This window comes from Portunus trituberculatus, chromosome 42 (genome assembly GCF_017591435.1).
Source record: "Portunus trituberculatus isolate SZX2019 chromosome 42, ASM1759143v1, whole genome shotgun sequence".
NCBI lineage: Eukaryota > Metazoa > Arthropoda > Malacostraca > Decapoda > Portunidae > Portunus > Portunus trituberculatus.
Genome location: NC_059296.1, coordinates 5,170,043 through 5,189,406, shown reverse-complemented (window position 1 = coordinate 5,189,406; position 19,364 = coordinate 5,170,043). Strand labels below are relative to the sequence as shown.

Genomic DNA, 19,364 nt, shown 5'->3' with positions numbered 1-19,364 from the left:
GCAAATCAGTGACTAGTTGAATGAAAATAAAGCCAAACTTCAAGCCACCTTACTCGCTGCCTTTAGAATTGTCTGCTGGTATCAAAATTTATTACACAGCTCTCTCTCTCTCTCTCTCCCCCTCTCCCTCCCTTTCCTACTCTCTCACGAACACAATGCCACCGCCACCACTTTCTACTCCAGTTTCCATGCCTGGCCCGACCTTAGCATTTCAGGCACCAAACACTTCATATCCTTCACCACACTTGACACAGCACTCGCCACTCCCATTAAACTCTCCCATGCTGAAAAAATTAGTGGCGCACAGTTTTGCTAACTCAGTGATGCAAGGCGTGCGGGAGAGAAGGAAGGAGAGAGAGAAGGAAGATGGTGAGGAGGAGGGAGAGGATAGTGTAGTATGGGGTAGTACAAGAGGGAAGAAGAGTAAAAGCAGAGAGATGATGGTAGGAAGATTAAATGAATGAGAAGGCAGAAAGGCAATAACAACATCACTGTGTAGTATCATAACAATGATGGCGACAGACGGAGCAGCAACGTCAATTTCAACAGTAACAATAATAATTCAGACGAAGACTCGGGTGATTGTATTATTACCACACCGCGTTTTCTTTTCTGTGGGAAGCCCGCGTGTGACCTGAGTGACCTTCCTTCTCCTCTTCACCCGAGACTTTCTACTTTCATCGGGCCAAAGGGAAAACAAGGAAAATGTTTCGAACCGCCTCTCGGAACCACTTGCGGGAAATTCCACCCTGAGATAAAGAGCTGCCGGGGCACAGGTGGGCCAGGTGAAGGCAAGCAGAGTAGTTGGTGTCATTGGTGTTTTGAGGTGATGATCTCAGGGCACTGACTGATACACAAACACTGCTGGGAAGTGAAAGTTTGGGAATATTGATCGTCATTGATAGGAAGGAAGAGAAACTGAGAGAATAATTGTGTAAAATTTGATACATTGGAAGGTGGAAGGAAGTGTGTGCATTACTCAGGGCATTATTGGTGATGATAATAAGTATTTACAAGTACAGATTCCATTAGAAACTCCAGTAACATCTTCAGTACCATGACGTATTTTCATATCCATTCTGCTCACCATCTGACCATTTTATACAGCTTCAGAAACTTATGTGGAGATTAAAACAGTGAAGACTCTGGCCATTAATCTTCTGACCTCTGTAGACCTTTTCTAATATAAATAAAATCGTCTAATCATACACAAAACTCGGGGTGAAAAATGCGTCCCAGTACTGAAGAGGTTAAAGTGAAAAAGAACCATGTATACACAACTCGATTTAAAAGTAGATAAAGAAACATATCTCCAATTAAGTGGTAGACGACTGGAATGGAATCAGTAATCAGATTTTTAAAGCAGAGTCAGCACGGACCTCTAATTAAAAGGATATATACATTTATGGACAGGGACGGTGGGTGGCAGTAGGGAGATATGCATGTTTTATTCAGTGACTTACATGTATAGAATTCCTGGCTCGACATAGCTTCCCCTTATAATGTTATGCCCTTATAGCAACAATTCCAAACGTGAACACATTCCTACAAACGCATTGACTATTCGCACAAGACACTTTGGGTACACTTACACGAGTAAAGAGTAAAAGCAGCAACAAACACATTACATTAACGTCTTCAGTACCGTGACGCGTTTTCATATTCATTCTGCTTACTATTTGGTGATCTAACAGAGCTTCAGAAATTCAAGTGGGGATTAAAATAGTGAAGACTCTGGCCATTGATCTTCTGATCCCCATAGTCCCTTCCTAATGTAAATAAAATGGTCTAATCACATCCCAAATTCAAGATAAAAAAATGCATCCCAGTAGTGAAGGGGTTAAACCTTTCAAAATAGTGAAGGCTCAAGTCATTAATCTTCTGACCTCCATAGACCCTTCCTAATGTAAATAAAACTGTCTAATCACACCCCAAAATTCAAAGAAAAAAAATGCATCTCAGTACTGAAGGGGTTAAACCTTTCCACATCACCAGACTCGAAGACATAAAGTAGGAAGCGAATTATCCACTCATAATTTCAAAGCGAGAGAGTCACAAGCCAAGAGAAAGAAATACACTCAAGGAAAACTGGCTTACAATAGGCAATCGCTTATTGGGAAATCAGTGAGCTGCCTTCCTCCACACACCACTCAGTCAGACGCCGGTCACTGAGGAGAACGAAGAGGACGAGGAGGAGGAGGAAGAGGAAGAGGAGGATAAGAAAGGAATGATAGACAAAAAGAAGAAATATATTAGTTTTTACGAGACTGCATGTGATAAACTGCACTATCAAATTTTAACTGAAAGGTGATGGTGAAATACAGAGGAAGAGGAAGAGGAGAAGAAAAATGAATCTCTCTCTCTCTCTCTCTCTCTCTCTCTCTTTTTCTATCTGACAAGCCAAGAGAGAGAGAGAGAGAGAGAGAGAGAGAGAGAGAGAGAGAGAGAGAGAGAGAGAGAGAGAGAGAGAGAGAGAGAGAGAGAGAGAAACTGAAGGAATGACTGACAAACTGACAATACTCACTTCACTCTCCCCTCCCCTCCCCCTACTACTCCCTCCCTCCAACACCGTGCCTCCCCAATGACTGACACACATAAAGCTGCTGTCACGGGTGGGTTAATAGTTCCTGCGGTTCTCTGATGCTGCATTTGCCGGGAAGGTTTGACTCTCAGGCTCGTATTCAGAAACACTTGACTCTCTCACCACGACTATTTTCTAAGACCACAGACATGACTGGTCGGGTTCTGGAGAGAGTATTTTCTTTTAATTACGCAGAAATTACGTTAATCTGCCACTGCAATCGTTAAAACACGCCAAAAAGTAGTGTACCTTTAACTAGAGGTTTTACAAATAGTGGAATAACAACTTGATTCTCTCACCATGACTATTTTCTAAGGCCACAGAGATGACTGGTCGGGTTCCGAAGAGAGTATTTCCTTTTAATAATGCGGAAATCACGTTAATTTGTCATTGCAATCGTTAAAACACGCAGAAAAACTACTGTACTTTTAACTACAGGCTTTTCAAATAGTGGAAGTGCGTCAAGGAAGTGCTTTATATTAATAGGAACCTTGCATACTCCCTTCCATACTTTTAATAACGCAAAAATCACGATAATTTGTCACTACAACCATTAAAATACGCAGAAAAAAAAACTAGTGTACCTTTAACTAGAGCCTTTAAAAATAGAGAAAGTGCTTTAGAATAGGAACCTTGATTACTCCCAACACCAGACAAACAGACAGACAGACAGACAGACAGACAGACAGACAGACAGAGGACGGCACCTGATGACCTGAAGGGCGAGAGAGTAATTGATGATGATGAAGTGTAAAGGGAAAGCCAAGAAGTGTGTTGGTAGTTTCCACATTTTCTTTCCTTCTTTATTTTTCTTCGTCTTGTGTTTCTTTTGTTTTCCGTTTTCTAAAATGTGTATATCGGGTGTTTTTAATGGAGTTTTGGGTTTTCGTTTTCTTTTATCGTTTTTCTTTGTGTGTGTGTGTGTGTGTGTGTGTGTGTGTGTGTGTGTGTGTGTGTGTGTGTGTGTGTGTGTGTGTGTGTGTGTGTTAAAAAATTGGTTGTTATTGTTATTGTTCTTGTCATACGTTTTTGTTCTATTGTTTGTTGTTATTTGTGGTTTTATCTCTCTCTCTCTCTCTCTCTCTCTCTCTTATTTCCTGTTTTCTCTTCTTTTATTTTGCCATTAAGGGATTAACTTTATATACGAATGTAACTTTAAACAGTTCTCCTTTGTCATTACATTAATCTCTCTCTCTCTCTCTCTCTCTCTCTCTCTCTCTCTCTCTCTCTCACGTGACCTAATTGTTACAGAACCATTAAATGAGTTAATAAGTGAATGAATGAATGACAATGCACCCGTCAATCTCTCTCTCTCTCTCTCTCTCTCTCTCTCTCTCTCTCTCTCTCTCTCTCTCTCTCATGCACGCGTCGGCAAAATCACAGGGACAGATTTCGGCTGCTGGAAAAATGGTGCTCCTCCTCCTTCTTCTCCTTCTCCTCCTCCTCCTCCTCCTGCTCCTTCTCCTCAGCCTCTCCCTCCGCCGTTGGCATCCCCGCGTTCCCTGGCTTTTGTGGAGGGATAATCTGTGAACGCCTGGCCAATCTCTAATCTCTGGGCGGCGGCTCGGCTAATTTCTTAATCTGGACGAAGCTCTGAGGGAAGGGCACGGTGACTCACGGTGATCTGGTCCCTCACACTGAGCTCACGAGGAACAGGAGGAGGAGGAGGAGGAGGAGGAGGAGGAGGAGGAGGAGGAGGAGGAGGAGGAGGAGGAGGAGGAGGAAGGAGTAGTAGTAGTAGTAGTAGTAGTAGTAGTAGTAGTAGTAGTAGTAGTAGTTTTTGTTTTTGCCTTACACGCAGTGGAGGAAATAATTTTGCTTTGTTACAGCTATTCATTGTTCGGAGCCAAACCCGCGCGACGTTCCGTATATGCACCTACATGCAGTGTGTGTGTGTGTGTGTGTGTGTGTGTGTGTGTGTGTGTGTGTGTGTTTGTGTAAGAGCGTGTCTGTCGACCCCGGCAGTTCGCGGGGCGGCGCCTGGGGGATGCGGGCTCCACGTGTGGGGAGGTGGCGGCGGCTGCTTCCACACGTGCTGGGCTCACTGTGTTCCCGTGACCCCGCTGCTCTTCCTTCCTCGCCCTGAGCTACCACGCGAAAGGAAGAGGAGGAGTGAGAAGTGGGAGGAGCAGTAGCAGGGAGAAGGAAGGATATAAAAGAAGTTAAGGATAGGAATCTGCACCGGAACTCGTTTTAGCTCCTCCAAGAAGCGTAGCCAAGTGTAGGTTGTGAAAAGGACAAGGACTCGTGTTTCTGGGTGGCTGCTGCCTAAACGGGAGAGGGCGGAGGTGCATCCCGCCTTACAAGGTGGTACTGGTATTACTCTCTATATGTGGCTCGGGTGGACGACCTGTTTGGGAAGGTATCGTGTGCGCGGCGCGGAGGTGTGGCTTGGCACCGCTGCACGCCACACTGCCAGACTCATACCAGACGGCTCACCCGTAGCCGCCCACAGACCACAACAGCCCCATCTGTGACATGCACGCTTAGTCTTGGTCAGTAGCCGAAAACTGACTTGCCACATTCACTTCCACTGTGTTTAGCGATTTCACCCAATCTTAGATACTCTGTTGTGCTAAGAATCTCCTGAGGAAGGGATGGAGAAGTGACTTATGAACGCGACTGTGCCTCAGACGAGATAACAAAATTTTCTATATGCATTAAAGTAACCTCAGCACCTGTTGAGGGACAGGGCCGCAGTGTGCCGTATGGATATCGGTGGGTAACGCACTTAGGACGGGGGTCAAGGGGCGGGGGAAGGCGTGAGTCAGGGCGGGTCACGACTGTGAAGAGCAGGCCCTTGTGTTCCCACGTGTCGTGCTCACCACACCCGCCCTTCCTCTCCACAGTTCCTCACTCCCGCTCAGTTCCCACCCGCGATGCCTCCCTTTCCGGCTTTTCCTACGTGTCTTTGGTGTGTCCTTGTGTTATAGATTACTCTGGAAACTTTCATATCATCTCTTTCAGCAATGTTCTCTTCGTTATGATACCCATTCCTTTCTGGTAATCTTTGTCTGAACTACTTTACTTCTCAGGTCACCTCCACTCCTCGTCCCAGCGGCAGGCACCTGCTCCGCACCCATCGACCCACACACTGCCTGCCCAGTGCGTCGCCACGTCAGTTACAGCGGGGTTGCGAGCCTTGCACCGACACACGAGAGTAGTAAATGAAGTGAAGTCACACGGAACGATTTCTGCGTTGCTGTCTAGGTTTGGAGTCGCCACTAAATTGAATCATTACGAATTCATGAGATACACTTGTCAGTTTAATTTACAGAAGACCGATTAATCACTCAGCGAAGCGGAACGACAAACAAGATTCTGTAACCAACACTTTCGGCTGCTTTACCTGAGACGGACACTGTTAGCTGGGAAAATAATAATCGAACAACTTTCTTGATGATGAAGGCAATAAATAATGAAGCGACAATAGGTTATCAGCCCGCAGCGGACGGCCTGGGAACTGAGGAGTCGTGACCGCTCGGGGGGCGAGGATGGGGCCGAGAGATACAAGAAACATGATAAGGCTGAGGCTAAGGCGTCTCAACTGGCAAGCTCCGGCGGGAGGCGAGCGGCGGGTGGCAATAATGACGGGGCAGAGTGAGGAGAAACGGACACAGGAAGGAAGACGGTGAGGATCTGAAGGGAATCTAGATCACTACCTAGAGTTGGAGTCACCAGGGACGGGACGGCTGGTGGGTCAGCCTGAGGTTGGTGCTGGAGTGTGAAAAGACGGTAGAGCGTTAGTGGCGGCGACAGGTGGAGTGGGAGGAGTCTGCCAGGAGCCAGCGGTCCGCAAGAAAGCTCGGGGCGTTGCCCTGCTCAGCCAGAGATCATAACGTCATTATCCCGAGAGCAGGAAGTCCCCTTAATGCCGGGTGGTGTGCGCCTTCCCGATCAACGAACTCCGGCCAGGACTTCTTTTTTCACCTCCCACAGGCCACGAGAGTCCGTTACCACCAGGACCAAAAGTCATGGTGCTAACCAAGAATCAAGGGACGCCACAATGCCCGCCACGCCTCACGGGAGGCCACCGCGCACACTGAAGCTAAGTATGAGCCAGCGAACAGACACACTGATGTGGCTTCTCAAAGTTTCATCCTGGTGTATAGTGAATTCTTGAGACTGGACCTTGCAGGATGAGTGGATCACACTGATATGAAAAACTAATTTATCTTAAGGAATTCATCCTGGGATCATGAGAATATGCACTTTGGACGGAGGCTTTATTTCGCTGCAGATTTACAACTCCTATAATATGTTCTTTGAGACTGTTAGCGTTGGTGGTGGTGGCTGCCGAGCCTCTGGGCAGGAGGATGCAACAACACTGGTGGACATCCACTTTTCGCCGCTCACTCCTGCTGCAAGTGACAGGGTCGCGCTCCCACTGCTGCTATTTGTTCTGCAGTGGGAGGTTTTCCCCCTAAAAGTGCTGGTGGGGAGGAAGCAGGCAGTTTACAAGCTGGCATACTTCATCACGCGAAGTGACAATCATCACACGCATCTCCAAAACATTAACCAAATACATGGTTGAGGAAAAAAGACTAATGAGATCTCGACCTCTCAAGAGCAAGGACCTCAGAGGCAGCACGGCAGCACTTCAGGGTGAGGCGGAGACCTGGAAAGTCCATCTTCATTAAATTCTAATTATCGAGTAGGGGAAAAAATAACACGAGGAGCCATCACTAAAACACAGCAACTCCGGAGTCCGCATCTACTCGTCCTGTTGCATCACGGCAATTATTTTCTACTTATAGCGAGGAGAGTCTTACCGCCGGCAGTAATAATCCTGCAGTCCCACCACGTATCTTGTTGCGACACATCAATTATAATGTTTTAATGTTACCGAAGGACACAGAGCGAGGAATAGAGGAGGCGGCTGAGGCCTTTACAACCCCACAAACCACATTGCAACACACCAATACAACACACAAGTCTCATTACAACACACTGTAACTTTTCATCTTATTGATAACACATTATTATCAAAATGAATGTATGAAGACTATATGATCTAACAGGAATCTAATAAGCCTCATTTCATCATACCAATACCACACACATCCTTCATTAAGACGCACTCACTCTTCACCTCATCAAGGACACTGCCAGGAGGAGGAGGGGAATGAGCGTGCGAGGTATTCATGATCTACCAGTCTGCTTACATGCCTTGTTTCAACACAGCAATTATACTTTTCTGTCTACGAGGACGCACTTTGTCTCAAGAGGCGCCTCCACAATGACTTCTTTCCTCCTCGGCGATTATTCAACCCAGAAAACAAAGACTTCCGGTTATTGCCCGAGCAGAGGAGAGGAAGAAAGAAAGGGAGGAAGTGTGGGTAGGAGGGAAGGGAGAGTAGGGAGGAAGAGGAAGACGAGGATGAGGAGGATGAAGATTATGAGAAGAAAGGAAGTAATTTTTAAGGGTGACTCACTGAGGTCATGCAAAGTAAAATAAGAAACATTGTGTGCCTTGATTCTCCAGCTTCTTCGACGCACCTGCTACGGATTTCAGTTTTAGTCTCTTTGCTTTTTATCTTCACGTAATATTCAAAAGTAAATACAAAATACTTAATTGTCTCTTACGCTTTAATTTTCCTTCCAGCTTCTTTGACACTACGAGTATAATATCTTTAACTATTACGTTTTTAGTAGGAATATTGAAAAACAAATTAAAAACACCTGATTGTGTCTAATGCATTGAGTTTCAAGCTTCAGTGACACACTTTAACATCCCTAACTATTATTTTTCACGCAGGAATATTGATAGTGGAGAGGGAGAGAGAGAAAAAAACACTTCTCGGCACAAAGACCCCAGTTGGAGGCCGCGTTCCCTCGTTCCCACGGCCCCCGTCCGGCAGGCTGAGAGGACGTGGCATCTCGGGAACTCTGAGCGCTGCTTCACTTATCTGGGGTCAACAGCAGCATCATCGCTCTTCCCGCGACGGCCGAGCGTGCCTGCCGCGCCGGCCACTCTTGATAATTGCTTGCAGGAAACTCAACGCCAGAAAACACCGAACGCGGAATTTACTTTATTTTTGAAGGTAAGATGTTTGAACGTTTACCAAGATCGATGCCTCCACTGGTTCTATTCTTCTGCGAGGCGTTTTCTTTGCCTGCCAGAGGACATGGTCAGGAGTGAAGCAGGAAACAAGGGGTAAGAAAACGAACAATGCAGCGCACGGCAAATAACACAGTGGATCTTCAAAACAAACCGGCTAAATGCTGCTCATAATCACTGTCATCACCTGGGCAACAAATGATGGAACTTCTGTTAATATATGAAGAAGCTGCTGTGCTTTTTTGCCCCTTTACTTAAATGCATAAACGCTTGAGTGCAGTGGAGATTGTTAACACACACACACACACACACACACACACACACACACACACACACACACACACAATAATTATCAGCAGCAGCAGCAGCAGCAGCAGCAAGGGGAGGCAATATACCCTCAGTGACCGGTCGGCGGCTCTTGTATCTTGTACCGCAACGCAACGCAATATTCTCGGGGCCACAAAATATAATTACTAAGCTTCTACACTAGACGCGAACGAGAGAAAAAAAATAAATACGTATAATTTATGAACAGATTCTCCACCTCCTACCATCCCTCAACCCCTCCCTCTATCTCACTAACCTAACAAAGCCGGCACTTCTTTCCTCTCAAGGGGGCTTGTAAATCATAATGGTGAACATGACACGGGGGGATTATGTGTTAAGATTGAATACCTACATTAGTGCTTAGTGTGGTACAGTCGTGGCCAGGAGGAGAGAAGCCAACTTGCTGCATTTACTTCCACTGTCTTTTAGCCTTTTCTCTGTCTTACATTTGGTTGAGTTAGGTTAAGTTTGGTTGAATACGGCCACGTTTGCAGGAGATAAGCCAACTTGCTGTATTTACTTCCACTGTCTTTTAGCCTTTTCTCTGCTTTAAATTTTGCTGAGTTAGATTAAGTTTGATTGAATATGGCCAGGTTTGGTTTGGCTTGCTTTCGTTTGCGTATTTTTACTTCGGTTTGGCTTGGTTGTTTAATTTGGATCTCTTGTCTAAGTCCATATATGTGACCTTCTCCTTAACCCCTTCCAATCTGAGACACATTTTTCACCTTGAGATTTGTGTACGAGTAAACCATTTTATTGACATTAGAAAGGGTATATGGAGGTCAGAAGATTAATGACCCGAGTCTTCTCTATTCTAATCCTCTACATAAGTTACTGAAGCTGTATAAAATCACCAAGTAATAAGCACAATGAATATGGAAACCCGTCATGGTACTGAAGGAGATAAGTGATAGATTGTCGGCTCATAAAAGAGAGTGTGGGACGCATACCCGAATTCTGACTATAAGAGGCAGACCTAGTGAATGTGTCTTAAAAAAAAAAAAGGAAAAAAATCGCTAATTAATCACCTCGCATGCGTGATAAATAGTCCCAGTCCATCTCCTGTCCACCAACTCATTCTTTTTATCCACTTTATGTAGGCAAGATTTTGGTTACCCTGGGATATAAGTGAAAATATTCCTTGGTTTATCTTTTCAGTAATTACAAGTATCTGTTCTTGTCTTCCTTTCTTCTCGTTGTATTCATTTTAGTTTCTTACGTAGTTTAATAATGACTAACTACAGCATACTCTACTTCTGTCTCTCTCTTTCTCTTCTATTTTTTCCTACACAGTTTAGTAATGACCGACACGCTATCATTTTCCTTCTTAATCTCTTTGGAAGTTTAATAAGGGGTACTACTCTTCTAATTCTCTATCTCTCCTCTTTTTTCTCTCTACGTAGCTTAGTAATGGGAGTATGTGTCGGCCCAGCGGTATCTTCTCGCGCACACGTCGCTATCTAGTGTCGGATGTTAATTAAGGACAAGAGAAAGTTGTACGCCGCTTTGATGTCGAGCTGGCCAGTCAGTCCAGCGAGGCAGCCAGCAGATACTTATCCCGCTGGTGGGCCGCGGGCGTTGGCAGAGTGGCAAGGTGGCAGGGTAGCAGAGAGGCAGGGCTGCAGCAACAACCTACACTACTCGTACGTATACACCTGCTCAATCCCCTCTCTCTCTCTCTCTCTCTCTCTCTCTCTCTACTTAGCTCCCTCTAGTCCCTCCCCACCACCCATCCACCATCGCCATCACCGCCACCATGATGCGTTGCTATAGTCAGTCTGCACCGGTACCACTATTACTACCAGCTGCTCGTTTTTTTTTTTACTATTACTACTACTACTACTACTACAACTACTATTACTACTACTACTACTGCTGCTGCTGCTGCTGCTGCTGCTGCTGCTGTTACTGCTGCTGCTACTACTACTACTACTACTACTACTACTACTACTGCTACTACTACTACTACTACTATTGCTACTACTATACTACTACTGCTGCTGCTGCTACTACTGCTACTACTACTACTATTACTGCTGCTACTACTACTACTACTACTACTACTACTACTACTACTACTTCATATCTTTCTCCTCCACCACCACCGCTAGTAACACTATCAAAACCATATTCCCGACTGCACGCACACACACACACACACACACACACACACACACACACACACACACACACACACACAGCGCTGGCTTCACAAGCCAGAGGACCGGGGTTCGATTCCCCGGCCGGGTGGAGATATTTGTGTGTGTCTCCTTTCACATGTAGCCCCTGTTCACCTAGCAGTGAGTAGGTACGGGATGTAAATCGAGGAGTTGTGACCTTGTTGTCCCGGTGTGTGGTGTGTGCCTGGTCTCAGGCCTATCCGAAGATCGGAAATAATGAGCTCTGAGCTCGTTCCGTAGGGTAACGTCTGGCTGTCTCGTCAGAGACTGCAGCAGATCAAAGTGAACACACACACACACACACATACAACCACCACCATCTCCTTTTTTTACAATCTCCCACTACACATTTTCACGCCCATATCCCATCCCTCCTTCCCTTCCCCACCCAGCTACCTACCTTTACTCATCACCCATACACACCCCCACCTCCACCTCCACTTCCACCTCCTCTCTCACGTACAAGCCATAGAATAAAGCACCAGGTTCCCATCACCGTCTTATCGCTAACGCCCATCACAGTGTCGTCAACCTATTACCCATCTCCGCCCAAGCCTCCGTTAAGTTAAGCCCATCCCGCCGTGTCACCTAAGCCACACCCCATCGCCTCCCCCTTTCTTCCACACCCCTTTCTCTTTCTCTATCTTTCTTTCTCTCTCGCCTCCGTATCAGTTCCATTCGTCTTTTTTTTTCTTCTATATATGTCTATTGCTTCCTATCTTTCTTCTTTTTTTTTTCTCCTTTCTTTTTGTCCTTCCTTCTCCGTTTCTTGTTTTTTTCCCCCCTTTTCGCTCTCCGCCATTTTACAGTAACTTTCCTTTCTTCTATATATGTCTTTTCCTCCCTTTCTTTGTTCTTTTCTTTCTTCTCTCCTTTATGTCTGTTTTTCTCTCTGTGTTTCTTCTTTTGTCCTTCCTTCTCCGTTTCTTACATTTTTTTTCATTTTCTCTCTCTCTCCACTATTCTACTGTAACATTCTTTTCTTCCTCTTTTTCTGTACGTTAAAAATATAAGGTTCTTTCCACCATTCTACTTCCTTCTCCTCCTCCTCCTCCTCCTCCTCTACATCACACAACAAAATCTCAATGTCATCTCTCCACTCCACCACTATACTACAACTACCACCTATCTTTCAGTCCTTCCTTCCTTCCTCCTCTCGCTACCATAATCACTCTCACCACTACCACCACCGCCGCCTCCTCTAACCACCCTGTCTATACCGGCCCTGCTATCCTGCCAAGTTCCCCGTCACTATAATAGCAAAACCTGTACTTTGCTGCTTCAAGGACCGCGCAGAAGTGGCCGCTGGTAGAATCAAGAGGGTATAAAGTGCGTTTGATGCGGCTGATTACTGGAACGCTGTGCTAGAATTATGAAGATAAAAAAAAGTGGCGGATCTGAGTGCTGGTTCTGCATTGAAGCTTGAAGGAGCCTTTACCCTCAGGCGGCGCTCCGGGCACGCCATTGGTGGGATTAAACGTAACCTTGAGAGATAGGATGCAGATGATGGCACGGAGGATGGACGGAGGGACGGAGGGAGGAAGGAAGGGGAAAAAGTCAGCGAGTGTTGCCTCGGGGTGAAGGTGGAAAAGAGTAAGTGTAAATGAAGATAATGGATATTTGGAAGGAGAAATGACGTGTATGATGAGGTTTAGAAGAGTTAGGAGAACAGAGATGAGTAAAAACTATTCACTGCTAAGAGGATAACGTTAAGATGAGAAACAAAAGACTTGGAAAATTAAAAAAAGAGAACAGGAAAAGAAGAGAACTAAGCAAGGAAGAAAAAAAAAACACACCCAAGAAAAATATAAAAGAATGGAGAAGAGCCAGAGCGACATGAATAAACGAGAGAGAGATAAAGACTAAGAAAACACTAAAGGAAAGATGGAAGATAACAGTTGGGCAAGAGAAGCTCAAGGTGTAATACAACGTTCCTTATTTTCCTGCTCTACCACCAGCTGTGCCCAGACGAGTGTCGGGGAACTCCACACTAAGGCTGGGCTAATCTGTAATGCCTTGCGCCACCAGACAGCCTGCCGCCCAGCACTCTTTTCCTCTGTGCATGGCGACTTTTTATGCAAAGGCTATAAGAGAGAGAGAGAGAGAGAGAGAGAGAGAGAGAGAGAGAGAGAGAGAGAGAGAGAGAGAGAGAGAGAGAGAGAGAGAGAGAGAGAGAGAGAGAGAGAGAGAATAGGTTTAAGAGAAATATTAAGATGTAGCTAAAATAACCTAAAAGAAATATATATGCCAGTTAAACCTACCACCACCATCACCACCACCACTGCTAACGACAATAATAACAACAGTAATGATAAGAGAGAGAGAGAGAGAGAGAGAGAGAGAGAGAGAGAGAGAGAGAGAGAGAGAGAGAGAGAGAGAGAGAGAGAGAGAGAGAGAGAGAGAGAAGAGAAATATAAAACACGTCAGATCCAAACGATAGCAAGTCACTAACTCTTTGAAACCAAGATAACGACACGACATAAAATTTCTGGCCTTCACTCGTGGGATAAAACACAACGCAGCGAGACACGGACATCTTATCACATTTGCTACACAGCGGGGGGGCGATTCCAGCCTGTCCCCTGAGGAAGCTCCCATTGCCAACCGCGTCTAACTCACACCTCCCTCCCTTCTTCACTCTCTCCTCTCTCTCTCTCTCTCTTTCCATTTTCTCAAGCCCCGAGATCTGTTCCTCGTTTTCTATTCAACTTGAGACCTCCAGTAATACGTTTTTTCGTTATACTATTAAAAGTGTTTGATTTATTTTGACCTAATATAGATGGAGGTTACTTTGTTTTAAGATGGTTAAGTTTAGCATAGAATTAGTGAGTCGGGTTTATTTGTTTTCTTTATTTTTATCTCCCACATGTATTTTTCTAAGCTAACGTGTCTTAGTATCAATCTATTCTATCTATCATACGGCCTCGGAAGACACACATACCCACCTACCCAAGCCCTCGCCAGGCGTTTCTTCCCAGGACAAATACAATAAACAAGTATCACATGGAAGGAACTGAGTGAGAGGAGAGGGCGGGGCACTAACATCACGCCGCCAAGACTCGACCAAATATTTGACTGCGGTGTTTGTATTCCCGGAGAAGAATGCTCAGCCTCCGTACATGGAAGCCCTGAGAATCTCGACCTCTCTCCCAGCACAACCTTTGATCCCGAGGCCTTACAGCGCAGTGAGGAAAGGCAGTATTAGTGAGGAGAACTTTTGGGGAAGAGAAAAATGATCCACGACACCGGTGACGGAGATGGACGATTAGCTGAGTTCTAAAGAGTATTTGTCCTGTTAATAATGCAGAAAATTTTTTAACATGTTACTAGAATTGCAGAAATATCCTTAAAAACCCCATGTCACTTCAAACAGAGGTCTTTGAAAATACTAGCGAAGGTGCAGCGCGGAAGTGTTTCAGAATATGGGCCAACAAGAGATTCTGACGGAAATTACTGGTGCAGAGGGAGAGATCAATGGGGGTCATCCAATTATAATGACACGAGCGTTGACTAATGGCCGCTGATTAAGGGTGTTCCTGGAGCCACTGGGATACTTACATATTGTCCCTAATGTGTTACCCAGGACGTCCAAACCTTGACTGGTGTTGGTTGACGGGGATTCAAAGGTAAGGACGTCGACCTCCCCGCTGGACTAAAAGGCCAACCACAGCGCAAGGACTTCTGATGTCTCTGGTGAAATTTTAGTCTCTCTCTCTCTCTCTTATAAGCCTAAAAATTAAGAAAAACGCTATGAAATGCTATTCTTATTGTGATATCTTAGACTCAGACTCTCTCTCTCTCTCTCTCTCTCTGAAATACATCCTACTGTACTTAAGATGCAATCGTTCTTATCCTTTATCCTCTACCTGCCTCAGCAACGCCCCCACAGCCTCTTATTTCTGGTCTCTCTCTCTCTCTCTCTCTCTCTCTCTCTCTCTCTCTCTCTCTCTCTCAGATAAATCCTACAAAACCTTATTTTTTCTCGTATAAGCCATGAATTCATCAATGTCCAATTTAGTATTTCTGTAATCTTCCCAACAGGTATTCTATTACGCCAGGTATGCGTGTCACACCTGACCACACACCACTCCGCCGGCCACGCCTCCTTCCTCCCCTTGGCTCTCCTCACGAGGCTCAGGCGAATACAAAGCGACTGGACACGAGGAACGCAGGTAGGAAGCATTAGAAAGTACGGAAATGACTGGTGCATGATGTAAATTTAGAGTGAAATGTAAGTGCGTAGGTATGTGGTCGCTTATATGATTCAATTACTTCGTTTTCTGTTGAGGTGAAGGGAAGAGAAAGAGAAAAAAAAAATGTTTAGTATCCCCTTTGAATAATTATGTTTAGGAATATCAGTTTCGTTTCTCTGTTTTCTATCCTTTCCATTACTTTCTACCATTACGTTTTCTATTGTGCTTCGGTGTGAGGTTAAAGAAATTAAGTAAAAAAAAAAAAAAAAACGATCGAGTTTCTCAGAACTACATTTGGAATGATAAATTACGCTCCTTCACTTTCTATTACCAAATGTTCTGTACCCGAATAACATATTGAGAAAGAACAGAAGAGAGACGATAGCAGACTTTTCTCTGCCAATACGATGCATACAGAACTCTTACTTCGACTCTTAATCCCTTCAGTACCCTGACACGTTTTCATATTCATTCTGGTTACTATTTGGCGATTTTATACAGCTTCAGATACTCATATGGGGATTGAAATAGTGAAGACTGTAGCATTAAGCTTTTGACCTCTATAGAACATTGCTAGGGTAAATAAAATCGTCTAATCGTACCCCAAAACTCGTAAAAAATGCGTCCCAGGTTAATGCGAATATAACACTTGACGCCTCAGTTAACCAATCCTAGACAACTTTACTGAACAAGAACTTAACAGACATAAAAGCTTCCAACAACTTGATGAATCTTTGTGTTCTCATTAGCGTCTTTCAAAACCATACATTACACTTGCGCCGGGACATTTTATAAAGGTGAACAAGCTATAGACGTCCAAGGTTAAAATGTAGCACACTGGGGGAAGAGAAACGATAAGAAAGTCTACGTAACTCCCACACGCACGCTGTCTGTCCCGCCTGTGGCCTAACCCTGCTGGAGTGTAGTGTAGTGGAGTGGAGTGGAGTGGAGGAGGGCTATGGGGAGATGTGCCAGATACGTCCAGTTGACCTGCACGATAAGGGAGCCAAGCAAAAAAATGGGCCGCGACCAGACCACCTGACAGGAGACTAATGTTACGACCTCGACCAAGGAGTTTTTGTCAATGTTTTTTTCTCCCTCCACCCGCCATACCTATGCTGATTTGGGGTGTCTCGGTGGCTTCCGATGCCATACGCGTGTGTTGGGTCGCTTTATGCTAAAAAGTGGCCGGGACATAACTTTTTCTCCCGCGATGTGGTGACTCCTCGTGTTGAAGCTGACTTATTGTGTTAGACAAGAATGGATATAAAACCTGAGATCCTGTTCAAACTGAATTAACATGTTTGAAAAAAGAAAATACCTGTGGTTCTCTTGGAGCTTACGTGTTTTTAAGTCATGTAGAAGTGAAATACGACTTGTATATTCTGAGACAAGGTGTTTTGTTTCCATTTTTCTTATTATCAATCTGCTTCTTGGAAACGTGGTCAGGATTTGAAGTGAGCAGAGGCACAAGCGAGTAATTCAGAAGGTCACTACTTGACTTAGAAAAAAAATACATTAAGAGCCTCCTCTTTTTAAAACCTGTACTGTCTAAGAAAGGGTCTTTAATTAACAGGTGTGCAAGAGGCTGACCCAGAACACCCTTTCTAATGATTACCTTGGAGAAAATCATAGATTCCACGAACATACTTTCAAAAAGATCTCTCTGCCCCTCCCTTGAACTTTCTTTCGGTGATAACATGAAGTGAAAACGGACCTTACAAGACAATGGCATGCTACTTGTTCCGGCTGCCGCGGCCTGGCCTGTACGTATGCAAAACATAATCACGTGAGTATTGTGATGAAGCCATGAAAGGTGTGTGTGTGTGTGTGTGTGTGTGTGTGTGTGTGTGTGTGTGTGTGTGTGTGTGTGTGTGTGTGTGTGTGTGTGTGTGTGTGTGTGTGTGTGTGTGTGTAAAAGTTCGTGCTTCTAATTAGATTCTTCATTGTGTGTTGCTTTCTCTTCCATTCTTTCCACGTGTGGCGGCAGCGGCTGATGGTCGTTGCTACTCGTCTATTGTCGCTCCTCCTTCCCTCCCTACCACCCTCTTCCTTCCTGTCGCAAGGCCAAGGGTTCGGACACACCTGTCTGAGTGCGTGTCTTCCTCCTTCCCTCCCTCCTTCAAAACCACAGCGGTGCACCACAGCCACCACCACCAGCGCCATCAAGATGCTCCCCAGGCCCCACCGGCTCTCTGCATACGCTCTTATTCGCTCCTAAATGGCAGCGCTACATGAGGTCCCTTTTGCTCCAGTTTGCACAAAGAATACTCGGTAAATTGAATGCAGGTTTTTGGGTGACATGCATATCTGAGTGAAGCGCGGCCACCCGGGTGTCGTGTCTCGGAACCTGCTGGTGGCTGCGACCTGGCGGCTGGAGAGATGAGAGAAAGACCCACGAGATGTATCAAAATCAGTGCAATCAATGCCTTAACACATCAAGAGTAACACAACACTACCTATCCCTTCACATTTCAAGACCCATCAGTATGTTCATCCTGATCGTTACCTCAGTGCAGACAGTGATAATATAGTTAAATGTTACTCTCTCTAAAGCTGCTCATAATGCAAACATATAAGGACGTTAATCGCTATTCACTGGTTCTGAATTGGATCGGGTGACGTACATAATTGCAAAGCTGTTTGTTCCCCGGCGAGTATTCACGCTTCCACAGACTGCGCAGGCTAAGAGGGAGGAACAGAGATTAATGCTATATATATTAGGACGAAGAGTTTACATTAATCACTGTGCTCGGAGTGAATCAGGTAACAAGACGGCCACTTGGGCTCATGATGGTGGTGATGCTGGCGATGCTTTGTGGGAGACGCAACATAACAAATCATGGTAACGCTGAGGATGGGGGGTCGTTCAGGGTCCTAGACTGGAGCGTTAAGGTCACCCGTACAGGTCAAAGAGGAAGGAGCAGGAATTCGTCACGCGGCCTCAGAATCAGCCAAGGGAGGAGTGGCTGGCAAGGTGAAGGAGCGTTCCATTATTTATAGTTTCCCTGTCACCTGATCACTTTATCCCTGCTTCCTGTTTCCGAGACCATTCCAGCGGGGCGCCTCCCTCGGGACTGTCGTGTTTGTTGTCCGGGCGTCACCTGCCAGCCCCGCCCCTCCCCAACACGTGCTGGACCACACTGTACACCTCCCTCCGTGGCTCAGCTGTCACCTGTCACATCTCAGTGGCATTCTTACCTGTGACTGGAGAGTGTTCAGGCCAGCGGGTGAGTAGGTCGCCTTCCACTTGACATCAGCAAAAAGCACAGAGTATTCCTTCACTTTGAACAACTGTTTTTTCGCTGGATTTTGTAGTTCTTTCACTGAGACTCAAGGATTACTAAGAGTCACTGACTGTGTTTGGTATAATCCCTTCCTACACTCCAGGCGGCAGGAAGAATCAACTCAGAGGTCGGGCACCACTGTCACTAGTCAGCAGTCCGGGAAGGCGGAGCGCACACCCTCCTTACGTCACTTCCACCGTCACACTGCCGCACCGAGATGAGAGAGTCGGGCTGGAGAGTTGAGGTCTTGTGCCGCCACCACTACGAGGCGACGCGTTGCCAATTCACCATTTCAACACAGGGATTTTTACCAGATTTACGCACTTCCATTGAGTTCACGATGAAATGTGGCGGCGAGGCTGACTCAACACTGCAATGTTTAACGTTAGGCTTAGATGCACATCGCCAGGCTGATACACGCAGAGCTGGCGGAGGCTTGGGTGTTAGAGGAGGTGGTTGCCGTACGCTGGCCTCAATGCACCACCTGGCCAGCGGCACCGACACTCGGCTCGTGCCTGCTTCGGGGACCTGCTGGTGCACCGCAATCACCAAAGCGGCCAGAGGTGCACCACTGGTTACCAAACACAACATGGTGACACCATATGTATAAATGTATCATGGGCAGTGGCGAGTCATTCACAGCGCAAGCGAGGTGATTATGAAGTGGTGGGCGTTGTATTAGTGAGGCTCTCTGGTTCGTCCTGCCTTGCTTCACCATCCTGCCTGCCTCACGTC

General features: G+C 45.7%; 1 protein-coding gene across 1 annotated transcript in view; it reads right to left on the bottom strand.

Moving 5' to 3' along the window:
* LOC123517456 (serine/arginine repetitive matrix protein 2-like) overlaps positions 1–18,879 on the bottom strand; it is a 153,213-nt gene extending 134,334 nt beyond the window's left edge. Inside the window, 1 exon segment of the mRNA XM_045277522.1 lies at positions 18,544–18,879. The gene's annotated coding sequence lies outside the window, so the exon portion shown is untranslated.
* Positions 18,880–19,364: the final 485 nt, after the last annotated feature.